Source organism: Theropithecus gelada, chromosome 5 (assembly GCF_003255815.1).
Source record: "Theropithecus gelada isolate Dixy chromosome 5, Tgel_1.0, whole genome shotgun sequence".
Classification (NCBI taxonomy): Eukaryota; Metazoa; Chordata; class Mammalia; order Primates; family Cercopithecidae; genus Theropithecus; species Theropithecus gelada.
In genome coordinates this window covers 85679512-85695343 of record NC_037672.1, presented here as the reverse complement: position 1 = coordinate 85695343, position 15832 = coordinate 85679512, and the positions used below count along the sequence as shown (strand labels likewise).

At 41.5% G+C, this 15832-nt stretch overlaps 1 protein-coding gene across 1 annotated transcript in view; it reads left to right on the top strand.

Annotated features, from left to right (window-relative positions):
- The first annotated feature begins 325 nt into the window (after positions 1 to 325).
- Positions 326 to 15832, top strand: part of KIAA1211 (KIAA1211 ortholog) — a 157141-nt gene continuing 141634 nt past the window's right edge. Inside the window, exons 1-2 of the mRNA XM_025385665.1 lie at positions 326 to 381; positions 8490 to 8636. The gene's annotated coding sequence lies outside the window, so the exon portion shown is untranslated. The remainder of the gene's footprint in view (positions 382 to 8489; positions 8637 to 15832) is intronic.

Below are 15832 nucleotides of genomic sequence, written 5' to 3'. Positions count from 1 at the left end.
AGATGTGCTTGTGAACAACTGCCTTTGAGAAGTTGAAAATAAAGAAGCAGATCAGTTTACTCATCTCTAATTCAAGCAACCACCGGGGGTATTTTATCTGGTGAGCTACTTTACTGAAAAGAACTGAATGAGTTCAGTTTGTCAGGTTCTGTTTGTGCTTTCACTGAGCAGCAGAACAACAATAACAACAATAACAACAACAACAAATCCTCCTTTTTTCTTCCTCCTCTTCCTCCTCCATCCCCTGTAATGGAATAACATTCGAATGCCAACATCACAAACACAGAGGACCCTTCATTTCTTGGCTTGCCAATACCTACCTGTCACATGCCTTCTGGTTTGAGTGGAGTAATCCTGGTAGAATCCACGTAGCTCTGAAGAGTGGGTACTCTGAAGAGCGCAGGTTCATTGAAGGGATGATACATGTTCAGTTGCTCTGTTGGGATTGGGAACCATGAACCGCAGTGGTATTGGCAATGTTCAGTGGAAGGTCTAGGGAAAACCAAGGGTTCTCTGTGCTGCTCATTGATAATAGGGAGGCTTAGATATCTGGGTATCATTTTGGATACTTTTGGTATAGTCATTTTATATACTTTTGGTATTGGGTATAGAAAATCTCGGCTAGGTAAAGAGGGGCTAGACTGTAGGGGAACTTGAATGGCAGACTCAGACATTTATTCTGTGAATAGACTGGGCACAGTGGTTTGCACCTGTAATCTCAGCACTTTGGGGAGGGGGAGAAGGGAGGGTTGCATGAGGCCAGGAGTTTGAGACTAGCCTTGACAGCATAGCGAGACCCTGTCTCTACAAAAAATTAAAAATTAGCCCGATGTGGTGGTGTGTGCCTGTAGTAGTCCCAGCTTGAGGCTGAGGTGGGAGGATCGCTTGAGCTCAGGAGCTCGAGGTTACAGTGATCTGTGATTGGGCCACTGCACTCCAGATTGGGCAACAGAATGAGACCCTATCTCTCAAGAAACTATTATGTGAATAATGGGGAGTCATCGTGGGTTTTGTAAATAGTAATTTAACACAAGGAGAATTTGCCGAATTAATCTGGCAGTAATATTTAGGGTTCAACAGAGGCAGAAAAACTAAATAATAGGATGTTGCGGCAAGTCAGACATGAGTAGGTGAGATTCTGGGTCACGGTGGTGACAGATTAAAGGGACATTCAAAGAAAGAAACAAGATTTTTAAAAAACTAATTAGGCAGGAAAAATGACAGAGAATGAAAAAGCAGAATGACAGATAGTCTTACAAAGATCATGGTCATTATATGATGAGTTAATGGGTGCAGCACACCAACATGGCACATGTATACATATGTAACAAACCTGCAGGTTGTACTCATGTACCCTAGAACTTAAAGTATAATTAAAGAAAAGAAAAGAAAGACTATGGTCATTATAGCTGATGAGGAACAGATACTTGCTCTGAATATTTATCAGTGGAGGAGCAAAAGAGAATGTAGAGTGTTAAAAGCAACCAGGAAGACACAGTATCAAAGAAACTAAAGCAACAGTTTCAAGTAGTGTTGTCCAGTTAGCAGCGTGATAGATTAGGGGGGTGTAGATCAGAGACTGGTGGGTGTCAAGACAAATGCAAATTGAGCAACCGTTTTTATTTTGGGATTCACAGGTTATTGGTGGCTTTGAAAAAGTGCAATTTGAATAGAATGATCAGATCAAGAGTGAGGTGGGGGGTAAAGGAGTGAACAATGCTGAGATGGTGGAGATAACAAGTATGGGCAATTTGCCTCTGAAGTTTACAACGAAGGGAAGAAGATAAATAATAATGAATAATGGTAAGCTTACAGACTACCAACACTTGTAGCTTAGCTAAGAAATGTTCCCTGCACAGACAAACAGTAGAAAATTATAAGATCTAGTGGTGGTGGTGGGGAATTTCAACCATATGCCTGCCTCTGTCCTATGGGTAAGGCACCTGTGAAGATGTTTCCACATGCTCATGGTTTCAAATTTTCCACCTTTATAGCTCCAACCATACCGCTTTAAGGAGGTCTGTTGCACCTGCATGTTCCCAGAAGTTCTGTTGGGGAAGAGGCTGGGGAAGGCAGGAGATGGAGGAACAGAATTTCTGTACTCCTGCTAGTGCATGGAGGTATCTTTTGAGGGTTTTTTTTTTTTTTCAACTTTACAATATAACTTTAAATCTAGCCAAGACTGCAAATGGGTCTCCTGTCCCAAAGTTCAGATCATTCCTGCAGTACCCTTCTGTTAGGTGGGGAGTCTTAGAGGAATAAAAGGAAGATAGTATCAATATTTATGTCCACTAAAACCACTTCTTTTGCCAATTGCTATTGAGAATGGGCTGAGAAGACACTGCTCAAAGTGACCACGTTGTATTTGCCTGAAAAACTGAAACCATCTCGATAGGAACCTAATTCTGCCTGGTGGGAAACAGCAAGCAGCACAGTTACCACTGCTGGGCAGAAACCTTTTTAGTAATTCAGCTGTATTTTATCTGTTACAATCTGTTCTCAAGTGCCAGGTCACAGACATCATGACTTGCAGAAGTAAATGAATCTTGGAGATGTGGTTCTAATACCCAGCCTTTCTTTTTTTTGAGACGGAGTTTCGCTCTTGTTGCCCAGGCTGGTGTGCAATGGCGTGATCTCGGCTCACCACAACCCCTGCCTCCTGGGTTCGAGCAATTCTCCTGCCTCAGCCTCCTGAGTAGCTGGGATTACAGGCATGTGCCACCACGCCCAGCTAATTTTTTTTTTTTTTGAGATGGAGTCTCGCTCTGTCACCAGGCTGGAGTGCAGTGGCATGATCTCAGCTCACTGCAACCTCCGCCTCCTGGGTTCAAACAATTCTCTTGCCTCAGCCTCCTGAGCAGCTGAGACTACAGGTATGTGCCACCACGCCCAGGTCATTTTTCTATTTTTAGTAGAGACAGGGTTTTACCACATTGGCCAGGATGGTCTCCTGACCTCATGATCTGCCCTCCTCAGCCTCCCAAAGTGCTGGGATTGCAGGCATGAGCCACTGTGCCCAGCCTAATTTTATATTTTTAGTAGAGACAGGGTTTCTCCATGTTGGTCAGGCTGGTCTCGAACTCTCGACCTCAGGTGATCTGCCCGCCTCGGCCTCCCAAAGTGTTGGGATTACAGGCGTGAGCCACCACACCCGGCCAACACCCAGCCTTTCTGACTGCTGGACCGAAAATTTGAAATGCAGGCGACTTTCTCTTAGCACTTGTTTTTTGGGTGACCCTGCAGACAGCAGGAGCTGTGAAACATCCTAAACACAGCCATAGCAAATGGAAAAAGTCAAAGAAGTTTACCTTTGAGTATACATGCTCTGAGTTCACTGGGGATCACGTTGCTCTTCCTTCTCCTTCAGAACATACATCGCCTCATTCTTGCTGATTTTTTTCTTGTATTTGAAAAAGTGCCCAGATATATTCATTCTTGAATTACAAATTGTTAACATTTCAGACCTTTATCAGTTCTTTGAAGCTACTTCGAAGAACTGGAACTTTGTCTTCCAGCTATTTTCATATATACAATAAATTATTGTTAACTAAGTTGCCCTATTATGCTATTGAACACTTACTCTTTCTATCTAACTATATTTTTGTATCCATTAATCATACTCCTCTTCATCCCCCTCTCCCTGCTTCCCTTCTTAGCCTTTGGTAACTATCATTCTACTCTCTATGAACATGAGATCAATTTTTTAAATTCCACATGTAAGTGAGAATGTGGTATTTGCCTCTCTGTGTCTGGCATATTTCACTTAACCTAATGCCTAGTTCCATCCATGTTGCTGCAAATGACAGGATTTCATTTTTTATGGCTAACTAATATTCCATTGTGTGTATATATAACACATATTGTTTATCCATTCATCTGTTGATGGACACTTAGGTTGATTCTGTATCTTGGCTATTGTGTGAATAGTGCTGCAATAAACATGGGAGTACAGTGTATTATTCTGTTTTCACACTGATATAAAGAACTACCTGAGACGAGGTAATTTATGAAGAAAAGAGGTTTAATAGACTCACAGTTCCACAGGCTTAACAAGAAGCATGATTGGGAGGCCTCAGGAAATTTACAATCATGACAGAAGGTGAAGGGGAAGCAAGGCATGTCTTACATGGTGGCAGGAGAGAAAGAACGAGGTGGGAAAGTGCCACACTTTTAAACCATCAGATCTTGTGAGAATTCACTCACTCTCATGAGAACAGCATGGGGGAAATCCATCCCCATGATCCAGTCACCTCCCACCAGGCCCCTCCCCTGACAAGTGGGGATTATAATTTAACATGAGATTTGGGTGGGGACACAGAGCCAAACCATAACATACAAATATCTGTTTGACACACTGATGTATTTTTGGATATATTAACATATGCAGCAGTGAGATTGCTGGATCATGTGGTAGTTCTCTTCTTAGTTTTTTGAGGAACCTCCATACTGTTCTCCATAGTGGTTGTACTAATTTACATTCCCACCAACAGTATACAAACATTCTCCTTTCTCTGCATCATTGCCAGCATGTTATTTCCTATCTTTTTGTTAATAGCAGTTTTAACTGGTGTGAGATAATATCTCATTGTGGTTTTTGATTTGCATTTCCCAGATGATTAATGATATTGAGCATTTTTTCATATACCTACTTGCCACTTGGATGTCTTTTGCCATTTTAATTTAATTCAGTTTTTTTTAGCAGTTCTGTTTTTTATTTTTAAAAAATTTAAAAAATTTTTGTTGGTATGTAGTTATGAGTCACATGAGATGTTTTAATTCAGGCATGCAGTACATAATAATCACATCAGGGTACCCAAACAGGGTATCCTCATTTGCCATTTTTAAATCAAATTATTTGTTTTTTGCTGTTGAGTTGTTTGAGTTCTTTATATATTCTGGTTATTAATCCCTCGTCAGATGGATACTTTGCAAATGTTTTCTCATGGGTTGTCTCTTCATTTGTTGTTTTCATCTCTATGCAGAAGCTTTTTAGCTCAGTGTAATCCCAATTGTTAATTTTTGCTTTGGTTGCCTGTGCCTTTGAGGTCTTACTCAATAAATCTTTGTCCAGGCCAATGTCCTGAAGCATTTCCCCAATGTTTTCTTGTAGTAGTTTCATCGATTCAGATCTTACGTTTAATCTTTAATTCATTTTTATTTAATGTTTGTATATGGTGAAATATAGAGGTCTGGCTTTATTATTCTGTATATGGATATCCAGTTTTCCCAGCATCATTTATTGAAGAGACTGTTTTCTCCCCAGTGTATGTTCTTGGTGCCTTTGTTGAAAATCATTTGGTTATAAAAGTGTGAATTCATTTCTGGATTCTCTATTCTGTTCCATTGGTCTGTGTCTGTTTTTAAACCTGTACCATACTATTTTAGATATTATAGCTTTGTAGTATATTTTGAAATAAGGTAGTATGATGACTCCAGCTTTGTTCCTTTTGCTTAGTTTTCTTTGGCTATTCGGGATCTTTTGTGGTTCCATACGAATTTTAGCATTGCATTTTTTATTTCTCTGAAGAATGTCATTGGCATTTTGATAGGGATTTCATTGAATCTATAGATCACGTTACGTAGTATGGGCACTTAACAATATTAATGATTTCAAACTATGAGCATGGAATATGCTTCCAATTTTTTTTTTTTTTTTTTTTTTTGAGGTGGAGTCTCGCTCTCTCGCCCAGGCTGAAATGCAGTGGCTCGATCTCGATTGACTGCAAGCTCCACCTCCCAGGTTCGCACCATTCTCCCACCTCAGCCTCCCGAGTAGCTGGGACTACAGGCACCCACTACCACACCAGGCTAATTTTTTTGTTTTTTTATTTTTAGTAGAGATGGAGTTTCACCATGTGAGCCAGGATGGTCTTGATCTCCTGACCTCGTGATCCGCCTGCCTCGGCTTCCCAAAGTGCTGGGATTACAGGTGTGAGCCACCGCGCCCAGCCCAATTTCTTTCATTAGTGTTTTATAGTTTTCATTGTAGAGATCTTTTAATTCTTTGGTTAAATTTATTCCTAGGTATTCTTTTTGTAGGTTTTGTAAATGAGATTACTTTCTAGATTTCTTTTGCAGATTGTTGGCTGTTGGCGTATAGAAATACTACTGATTTTTGTATGTTAATTTTGTATTCTGCAACCTTACTGAATTTATCAGTTCTAAGAGTTTGGTTTTTTTTAGAGCCTCTAGGTTTTTCTAAATATAAGATAATGTCATCTGCAAACAAGTACAATTTGACTTCTTTCTTTTCAATTTGGATGCCCTTTATTTCCTTCTCTTGTCTAATTGCTCTATCTAGGATTTCCAGTACTATGCTGAATAAAAGTGGTGAAACTGGGCATCCTTGTCTTGTTCCAGAGCTTAAAGGAAAGGCTTTCAATTTCCCCTTTTCAGTGTGATGCTATCTTTTGGTTTGGGTTTGTCATACATACATGGCTTTTATTGAGGGATGTTCCTTTTATACCCAGTTTCTTGAGGATTTTTATCATAAAGGGATGTTGAATTTCATTGAATGCTTTTCGGGAGGCATCTGTTGAAATCGTCATACGGTTTTTGTCTTTTATTCTATTAATGTGATGTATTGATTTGCATATGTTGAACCATTTTTGCATCCCTGGGGTGAATCCCACCTGATCATGGTAAATGATCATTTCAATGTGATGTTGACTGCAGTTTGATGGTATTTTGTTGAGGATTTTTGCATCTCTGTTTGTCTTTGGTTTTGGTATGAGGGTAATGAGGACCTTGTAGAATAAGTGTGGAAGTATTTCCTTCTTTCCAATTTGTTGGAACAGTTTGAGTAGGATTAGTATTAGTTTTTCTTTAAATGCTTGGTAGAATTCAGTGAAGTCATCAGGTTCTAGGCTTTCTCTAATGAGAGACTTTTTATTGCTACTTCAATTGTGTTACTTTTTATTTGTCTGTTCATGTTCTCTATTTGTTCAATCTTGGTAGGTTGCATGGATGTAGGAGAGCAACCATTTCATCTAGGTTTTCCAATTTATTGTTGTACAGTTGTTCATAATAGTCTCTAATGAGCCTTTTTATTCCATGGTACCAGTTGTAATGCCTTCTTTTCTGTCCCTGATTTTATTTATTTGAGTCTTCTCTCTTTGTTTCTTAGCTTGGGTAAAGGTTTGTCAATTTTGTTTATCTTTTTAAAAAGCCAACTTTTAATTTCTTTAATCTTTGATGGTTTATTGTCTCAATCTTATTTATACTCTGATCTTTATTATTTGTCTCCATCTACTAATTTTGGGTTTGGTTTGTTCTTGCTTTTCTAGTTCTGTAAGAAAATGTTGATGAGATTGTGTAAACTAGAACTCTCATATATTACTGATGGGAGTGCAAAATGATACAACCAGTTCTGAAAAATGTTTCATAGTTCTTACAGAGTTTAACAGAGGCAGAATATTGAGCTCATTTCTTTGCATTTCCCTTCTGTCTGAGATCTCCTCAGCCTGTAAGTTGGGCAAAAGGTCCACTCACTCTATGTTCCTCTAAATATCCACTTTCTGCTAGGTTTCTCAGTAGTTTCGCCCTGCGCTTCCTAAAAAACCAGTAGGTGTCTCAAAAGGAAAAGTGGTACAAAATGTCTAACTTGCTTCAATTTTATTTCTCTTCTCCCTTAAGATCATGGCCTCTCATGTCCTGGCTGCGTTGGTAGTCCTCTAAAGCCTTTAAACAAGTTTTAAAAATAACTTTTGTCCAACCGTTCTAGTTGTACTCAATGAGAAATTGGTCTCCTGGAAGCTAGTCCCTCAGAGCCAGAACTGAGAATTCTTCTTTAAACCCATACAAGCCAACCCCCATCAGGCCCTGACACTCATGTCCATCCTGAGATTTGGAGTGACTTCTTCCTGTATTGTTGCCCCAGAATGTTGTCTTGTTTCACAGGGCTTTGCAAAGGGCCTGTGTTAATCTGAGGTTGTTTCTTGGACATTTTCTACCTCCGTTCCAGCTGAAATCTACATTCATTACATCCTGGTTTTCATTCAGGCAGCTTTAGAAGGTATTGTTTCACTGTCTACCCACAGGGAGTTCATTAACCTAGTTAACTCTGTGATTTGTATTAGAGTAAAAAGGTGCCTTCACTAGGAAACAACTTAATGATTACTGCCTTCACTTGTCTACTAAATTGGATTTGTGTCTTCTTGCTTCTTGAATTTTAGCTAAACTAGCTGAATAATAAATGTGAGAACCCTATATGTAAGCATATGGAAGTCTCAGTATTCAGGGATGTGATTCTTTTAGTCCTCTCAAAAGGGGGAACAGTTAATAATAAATGCTTTTAAAGCTCTATAGTAAATTTTGGCTAAACAGTGCAAATCGAGTATTACTAAACCTAATTGGAAGCCTCATGGAGGGGGAAGAAACCTCTTTTGTACAAACTTCTGCCAAGGATTGGAAAAGAGATTCGTTTTAAAGGCTTCCCAAGAGAGGATTGAAGACATAAAGTTCTTGACGTTTTGTTTTTTTCTCAACAGCTTACAAAAGCAGTGATTCCCAGGCTTTCTCAGCAATGTACCCCATTTCCTGACATTTACATCTGAAGGTGAATTTTTCCTTTTGCAAGGAGAAAATTTTGGTGGAGAATCATCCAACAAGAAAAGGACCTGTGGCTATTAAGACAGGTAAATCTTTTACGTAGAGTATGGAGAGGGAAGTAACTTATGGAAAAAATGTTAAGGAATGTTTCATTTGTTGTAAGTGGTGTTCTAGAAATAGTATGTATTTTACTGAATATCAGGACAAGTGATCCTTGTCATCAGTGATCTTCTAATCCTAAATTGCATTCCCAACTCTTCTACTTACCAGCTGAGTCAGCTTGGACAAGTGACTTAAATTCTCTGAACCCCAGTTATTTCATCTATAAAATAAAGTTTCATGGGAAAAGGTTTTGTAAATGGGAGAGGACATGTAATACAAAAATGGGGTTATCAGCCAGGTACAGTGGCTCAGACCTGTAATCCCAGCACTTTGGGAGGCCGAGGCAGGCGGGTCACTTGAGGTCAGGAGTTCAAGACCAGCCTGGCTGACATGCTAAAACCCATCTCTACTAAAAATACAAAAGTCAATCAGGCGTGATAGTGGGCACCTGTAGTCCCAGCTACTCAGGAGGCTGAGGCAGGAGAATCGCTCGAACTTAGGAGGCAGAAGTTGCAGTGAGCCAAGTTTGTGCCACTGCACTCCAGCCTGGGCAATAGAGCGAGACTCCATCTCAAAAAAAAAAAAAAAAAAAAAAAGGGTTATCATTGTTCATTGTTTTGTTGCTATTAGAAAATTCTATGGTGATGGCCTTGCGTCTCATGTTGCTTTTGAGCCACAGAGCTTGGTCCTGTGAGTTTGGGGAACTTTGTCTTCTGAGTGCTGGGAGTGGGAGGCATTCCTCATCTGCCTCCCGTGTAAAAATAACATCATATCAGCCGGGCGTGTTGGCTCACGTCTGTAATCCCAGCACTTTGGGAGGCCAAGGTGAGCAAATCACAAGGTCAGGAGTTCAAGACCAGGCTGGCCAACATGGTGAAACCCCATCTCTACTAAAAATACAAAAACTTAGCTGGGTGTGGTAGCAGGTGCCTGTAATCCCAGCTACTCGGGAAGCTGAGGCAGGAGAATCGCTTGAACCTGGGAGGCGGAGGTTGCAGTGAGCCGAGATCTCGCCATTGTACTCCAGCCTGGGTGACAGTGCAAGACTCTGTCTCTAAATAAATAAATAAATAAATAAATAAATAAATAAATAAATGGCATCATATCATTCTTTTGGCTGCAGATATCTGCCACCTAATTTTTGTAAGTTGTGGCAAGGGATGGAAGTTAAATATAAGATCAAAGGAAATAAAATAACAACTACCTATCAACAATGACCTATTATGATAACTACCTGTTAATAAAAACTACTCATTAGTTGTCTTAGTTGCTATGATAAGCATTGTATTGAGTATTTGGTTACTTTATTTCATTAAATTCACATACCAAGCTTTGTAAGATGAGTGTTACCTCTACCATGAGATTTCTCTTGGATTGACAGCACCCTTTAGGGAGTAACTTAAAGAAGATAAAAGTCAGTCTGATTTCTTGTAATTTGAGAGGTTTTATTAGATGGTGGGAGTTTGAAGCTTTTAATTTTTTTCTAATGTTTTACAGTGAACACATACAGCTTCTGTAATAATTAAAGTGGTCATTTGAAAATGCATGATGGATTTTTAGAAAATTTTTTCTTAAGCACCTACAGTGAACTAGGTACTATTTTGGAAGTTTGTTCACATCAGTGCATGGAGCTTCATGTTCTAGCATAAGTAAAGATGATAAATAATACACATAATAAACACGTTACTAGGATATTAGAATCCACTGAGAACATGGAGAAAAGAAAAAGTAAAGTAGAGCAAGGGAGGTTTCTTAGTGGGCTGGGAGTGCAAATTGCAGAATGGGCCTCATTGAGGAAAGGCAGGAAGTCAAGAGTTAGCTCTGGGCCTGTTCCAAGTAGAGGAAGCAGTGGGTGCAAAGGCCCTAAGGAGGGAATGCAGCTGGGGTGTTCTAGCCACAGCCAAGAGCCAGTGCTGGAGCAGAGTGACTGGGAAGGTCAGATCCACAGGAAATGACGACACTTTTGGTTTAGATGCATAAGATAGGTTGCTTTGTTTTCTTCCTATCTACTTGATTTGTTCTGTTTCCTCTACAGTTAAAGTACACTTACACCCTCCACCCAACACACACAAAAAATACATACATTAGGCCTCTAGCACCATATTAATTTACTAGGAGTGCCATAAGAAATTAGGCAAACAGAGCTTAAAACAACAGAAGTGTATTGTTTCACAGGTCTGTAGGCTAGAAGTTCAAAATCAAGTTAGGGCCATGCTCCCTGTGAGACAGGTCAGAGGGACCTTCCTTGGCTCTTCCTGGCTTCTGGTGGTTGTCGGCAATCTTCGGCGTTCCTGGGCCGCAGCGGCATCCCTTCAGTCTCTGCCTTTGTCGTCACCTGGCATTCTCACTGTGTGTCTGTGTCTTCACATGGCTGTCTTCCCTCTTCTTTTTTTTTTTTTTTTTTTTTTGAGACGGAGTCTCGCTCTGCCGCCCAGGCTGGAGTGCAGTGGCCGGATCTCAGCTCACTGCAAGCTCCGCCTCCCGGGTTCACGCCATTCTCCTGCCTCAGCCTCCGGAGTAGCTGGGACTACAGGCGCCCGCCACCTCGCCCGGCTAGTTTTTTGTATTTTTTAGTAGAGACGGGGTTTCACCGTGTCAGCCAGGATGGTCTCGATCTCCTGACCTCGTGATCCGCCCGTCTCGGCCTCCCAAAGTGCTGGGATTACAGGCTTGAGCCACCGCGCCCGGCCCTTCCCTCTTCTTATAAGGACACTAGCTATATTGGACCAAGGACCCACCCTACTTCAATGTGACCTCATCTTAAACTAATTACATCTGCAACAACCCTACTTCCAAATAAGGTCAAAGTCAGTGGTACTGCGGGGTCAGGACTTCAGCTTACTTTTTGGGGGATACAATTCAAACCATCACAACTACCTTAAATAATAAGTAATAGATACTACTATTCCCATCTCACAAGTGGAGAAACAGGCTCAGAAAACTCAGATAACTTGCTCAAGATCAGAGTCAGTAATCAAAACAGCCAGGTCGGCTCGACGCGATGGCTCACACCTGTAATCCCAGCACTTTGGGAGGCTGAGGCAGGCGAATCACTTGAGCCGAAGAGTTCGAAACCAGCCTGGGCAACATGGCAAAATCCTATCTCTACAAAAATCACAAAAAATTAGCTGGGCATGGTGGTGTGTGCCTGTGATGCCAGCTACCCGAGAGGCTGAGGTGGGAGGATCACTGAAGCCGGGGAGGTTGAAGCTGCAGTGAGCTGAGATTTTACCACTGTACCTCTCACTCTGCCTGGGTGACAGAGTGAGACCCAGTTTGTCTCAAAAACGAACAAACAAAAAAAGCAGAACAGCAACAAAACACACAGCAACAACAAAGAAACAAAAATCCCAGCCAGGTCTAGGCCAGGCATGGTGGTGGTACCTGCAGTCCCAGCGACTCAGGAGGCTGAGGTGGGAGGATCATCAGTGTGATTTCTCCATGCCGCTTATATGCTACTAGGGCCATGATATCAGGCTGGAGCTGACAAGGCACTGCCCTGATCCAGGGTAGGGATTGCACATATACGATGTTGTAGTCCCTGTCCAAATTGCTTAACTCCAAAAGAGCTCACAATTGATATTCTACCTTAGCTTTCCTATCAGAAGCCACTCCTCCTTCTAGCATGACAGACATAGGAAATAGATGCTTTTTTCCTCTTTTAGGAAGTTTTCCAGGGAAGTAATACTGTAATTTTAAAAACATATGTAGAATATTTTGTGACAGAATTAAATGATTTTTTCTCATACAACATAGAAAAAAAAAGTGTGTGTGTGTGTGTGTGTGTGTGTGTATGATTCCCTGAGTCTGTTGGTTTCTTGCAATAGAATTGGGGATTTTGGCCGGGCACGGTGGCTCACACCTGTAATCTCAGCACTTTGGGAGGCCAAGGAGGGCAGATCACTTGAGGTCAGGAGTTCAAGACCAGCCTGATCAACATGGAGAAACCCCGTCTGTACTAAACATATAAAAATTAGTTGGGCGTGGTGGCACATGCCTGTATTCCCAGCTACTTGGGAGGCTGAGGCAGGAGAATCGCTTGAACCCAGGAGGCGGAGGTTGCGGTGAGCCAAGATTGCGCTGTTGCAGTCCAGTCTGGGCGACAAGAGCAAAACTCCGTCTCAAAAAATAAAATGAAAAGAATTAGGGGATTTTGAAAGCCTTGAATATATTTTGGCTTTTCATTACGTTTAAAGATTCCCTCCTAACATGCAGCCATCTAGCCACTTGTGTTCCTTGGCCTGCAGCCGCATCACTGCAGTCAACTCCAGAGCCTTATTTTAGGCATGGTCTTGAGGGCTGCACCCGAGAGAAGGAAAGCTACACCAAAACAGAGCTGAGCACGTTTCCATGCCTGCACAGGCACATGGTGTAGACGGACATCCTGGGTTAGGCCGAAGGTAGAAGAAGCGACCACTGTCGGTCATGCTAGAGAAATGTCTAAATCCTGGTCAAAGAAAGCAAGTGCTCAAAGCTAAGTGTTGTGTTAAGTCTGGGAGGTGAGACAAAGCCATAGTAGGAAAACCATGCCTGACCTCAAACTGGGAAGATTCAAGGTTTATCATGAAGTAGAGCATGAGGCAAGGTGAGTGGTTCGGAGGTTGATTGTGAGGGCTTCGGGGGCCTGTTTGTCCATGGCTCTGACTGTGCCATGTTGGGGTGAAAGGGGAAGTTGTCAGGTGAGACTGGGCAGCCCCCATCTGCTTTTCCTCAGTTTGCATTCAGCCATGTTTTTGTTTACATGGGCTTGTAGTTTCCTTTCAAGCTCCTTTTTTTTTAACCTCTGTTCTAAATGTGTTTTTATTCCCTCTAAGCTTTTGGGCTTTTCTTTGCACTTAACAGCAGATTGCTTTGGATCTTCATCTTAGTAAAAAGAAGGGGGAAAAAAGCTGCCTCTCCTCTAAAGATCCTCCTGCTCCCTGTTAACATTTCTTTCTTTTTCCTTTTTCCCCCAAGACAGAGTCCTCTCTGTCGCCCAGGCTGGAGTGTAATGGCGCGATCTCAGCTCACTGCAACCTCCACCTCCCAGGTTCAAGTGATTCTCGTGCCTCAGCCTCCTGAGTAGCTGGGACTACAGGCATGTGCCAGCATGCCCAGTTAATTTTTGTATTTTTAGTAGAGATGGGGTTTCATCATGTTGGCCACATTGGTCTCAAATTCCTGGCCTCAGGTGATCCACTTACGTCAGCCTCCCAAAGTGCTGGGTTTATAGGCGTGAGCCACACCTGGCCAACATTTATTTTCTTTGTCCTGGAAGTGTGTGGAAATGGCAAGGTCATCATATTCTTCTAGTGAATTAAAACAACCCTTAGTCTTTGTCTGATGTCACCGCCACCAAATGCCACTCCTGGGACATACCTCCGTCACACAGGTCTGGTTGGGGTTCTAGAGTCTAGTTAACACAGGTCTCCTCGATTGCCTTTTGGTTATCTAGCTGGCACTTTGTAGCTGCAGATGAATAGTTGCTGCTCTTGCTACTACTGCAGCTGTTGATTGTGAAGTTAGACTACATGGGCCAGGCAAATCTGGGATCATTGGTTTGAATTACTTCTCTGCTACCAACATTCCGGTAAGTACTTGGCTTTTCACAGGAAAGTCCTGAAGATGACTGATACTAGAATTTAAAGACTTATTTAATCCCTCTTATCACTATGGAATGGAAACAGGATCCTCCTTTTTCCCCAATAGTGGTAGATTGTTGAGCAATGAGAAATAATTAGTCCTTTAATTATAACACTTTTTAAAATATTCAGGTGAAATTCACATTGCATGAAATTAAATATTTTAAAGTGAACAATTCAGTGGCATTTAGTATATTCACACTGTTTTGCAACCATCACCTCCATCTCTTTCCAAAACATTTTCATCACCCCAGAATAAAACACTGTACCCATTAAGCAGTTACTCCCCATTTCCCCCTCCCATCAGCCACTGGCAACCACCAATCTTTCTGTCTCTATGAATTTATCTTTTCTAGATATTTTATATAAATGAAATTGTACAATCCGTGATGTTTTGTGACTGGTAAAATGCTTCATTGTTATTACCAATCATTTATTTTTTTCAATCTTCTCCTGTCATTATGCTGGGAGAGCTGGGGTGCTATGGGAATATTAATATCTTTCTAATTAGGACCTCCAAAAAGAAAACCCCTTCAGAACACCTGCTTCACTTTAGTTGCTGGTGGGCTTCTCTTCATGAGACGGATAGCAGTTTAGAATTCAGCTATTTAATCTGCAAGGATATGGAAAATTTGACTTTACCTTATTTCACTTCCATCATGGGGCTCAATCCCCCGGGCACCCTCTTTCCCCACCCCTGACTTATGTCATTGTTCTAGTGGTCTGAACTCCAGTTTATCCCATCATCCAGATGAACCTGTAATTGATATTTTGGCATTGGGATAGCTAGAGATTATATTGCTAGCCTAGGCAACAAAGCAGTCTCTCCCAAGGGAGTTAAACGATACTAGCCGTTGAAGATGAAAATTTGAGGAATACTTTACACTGTCATCTCTTGGGAAGGCTGATCACACCCATCCCTCCTTTCTTCTGTCCTTGGTGAGATAAAGGCTGCTCCGGGAGGGCTCTGGGATGCAGACAGCAGAGGCTTGAAATAAGATTCCTCTCTCCATCTGCCAGACGTAACCCAAGATGAGTTGCACAGATGAAGCTGGCAGAGAAATGGGAAACTGGATGGCAAACGAGGTTCTGAGGGGACCGAAATTCTAGTTAAATCCTTTTGTGATGGTAGAAGAGCTCTTGGTCTCATAATACAGAACTTAAGAATTAGGTTGGTGTCGTGCTAGTGGTTCAGCAAATGCAACCTCTCTGCAAGTCTCTTTTCTGTGGACTTCCTGGGAGTGTAGTGTTATGAACAGGTGCCATGGAACCACAGTTAAACACAGGACAAACGATGACTTGTCTCCATCAAATACGATTATTGTATACTGTACTATATGCTAGGGAAGACTGAATCATCAACTCTGTGCTCTAAGATATCTGTTCCAGGAGCTTGAAAACAGCAACTTTAGAGTAACTAGTTTGACAAGCAATAGCAGAGAGATGAGGATGGGGTAGGGGCGTTTTGTTGATTCCTTTCCTCTTCACTCCCTCCATTAACATGCATGGAACTTTTTACATGCCAGACACTGTGCTGAGAGGTGAGGATATGAAGTAAT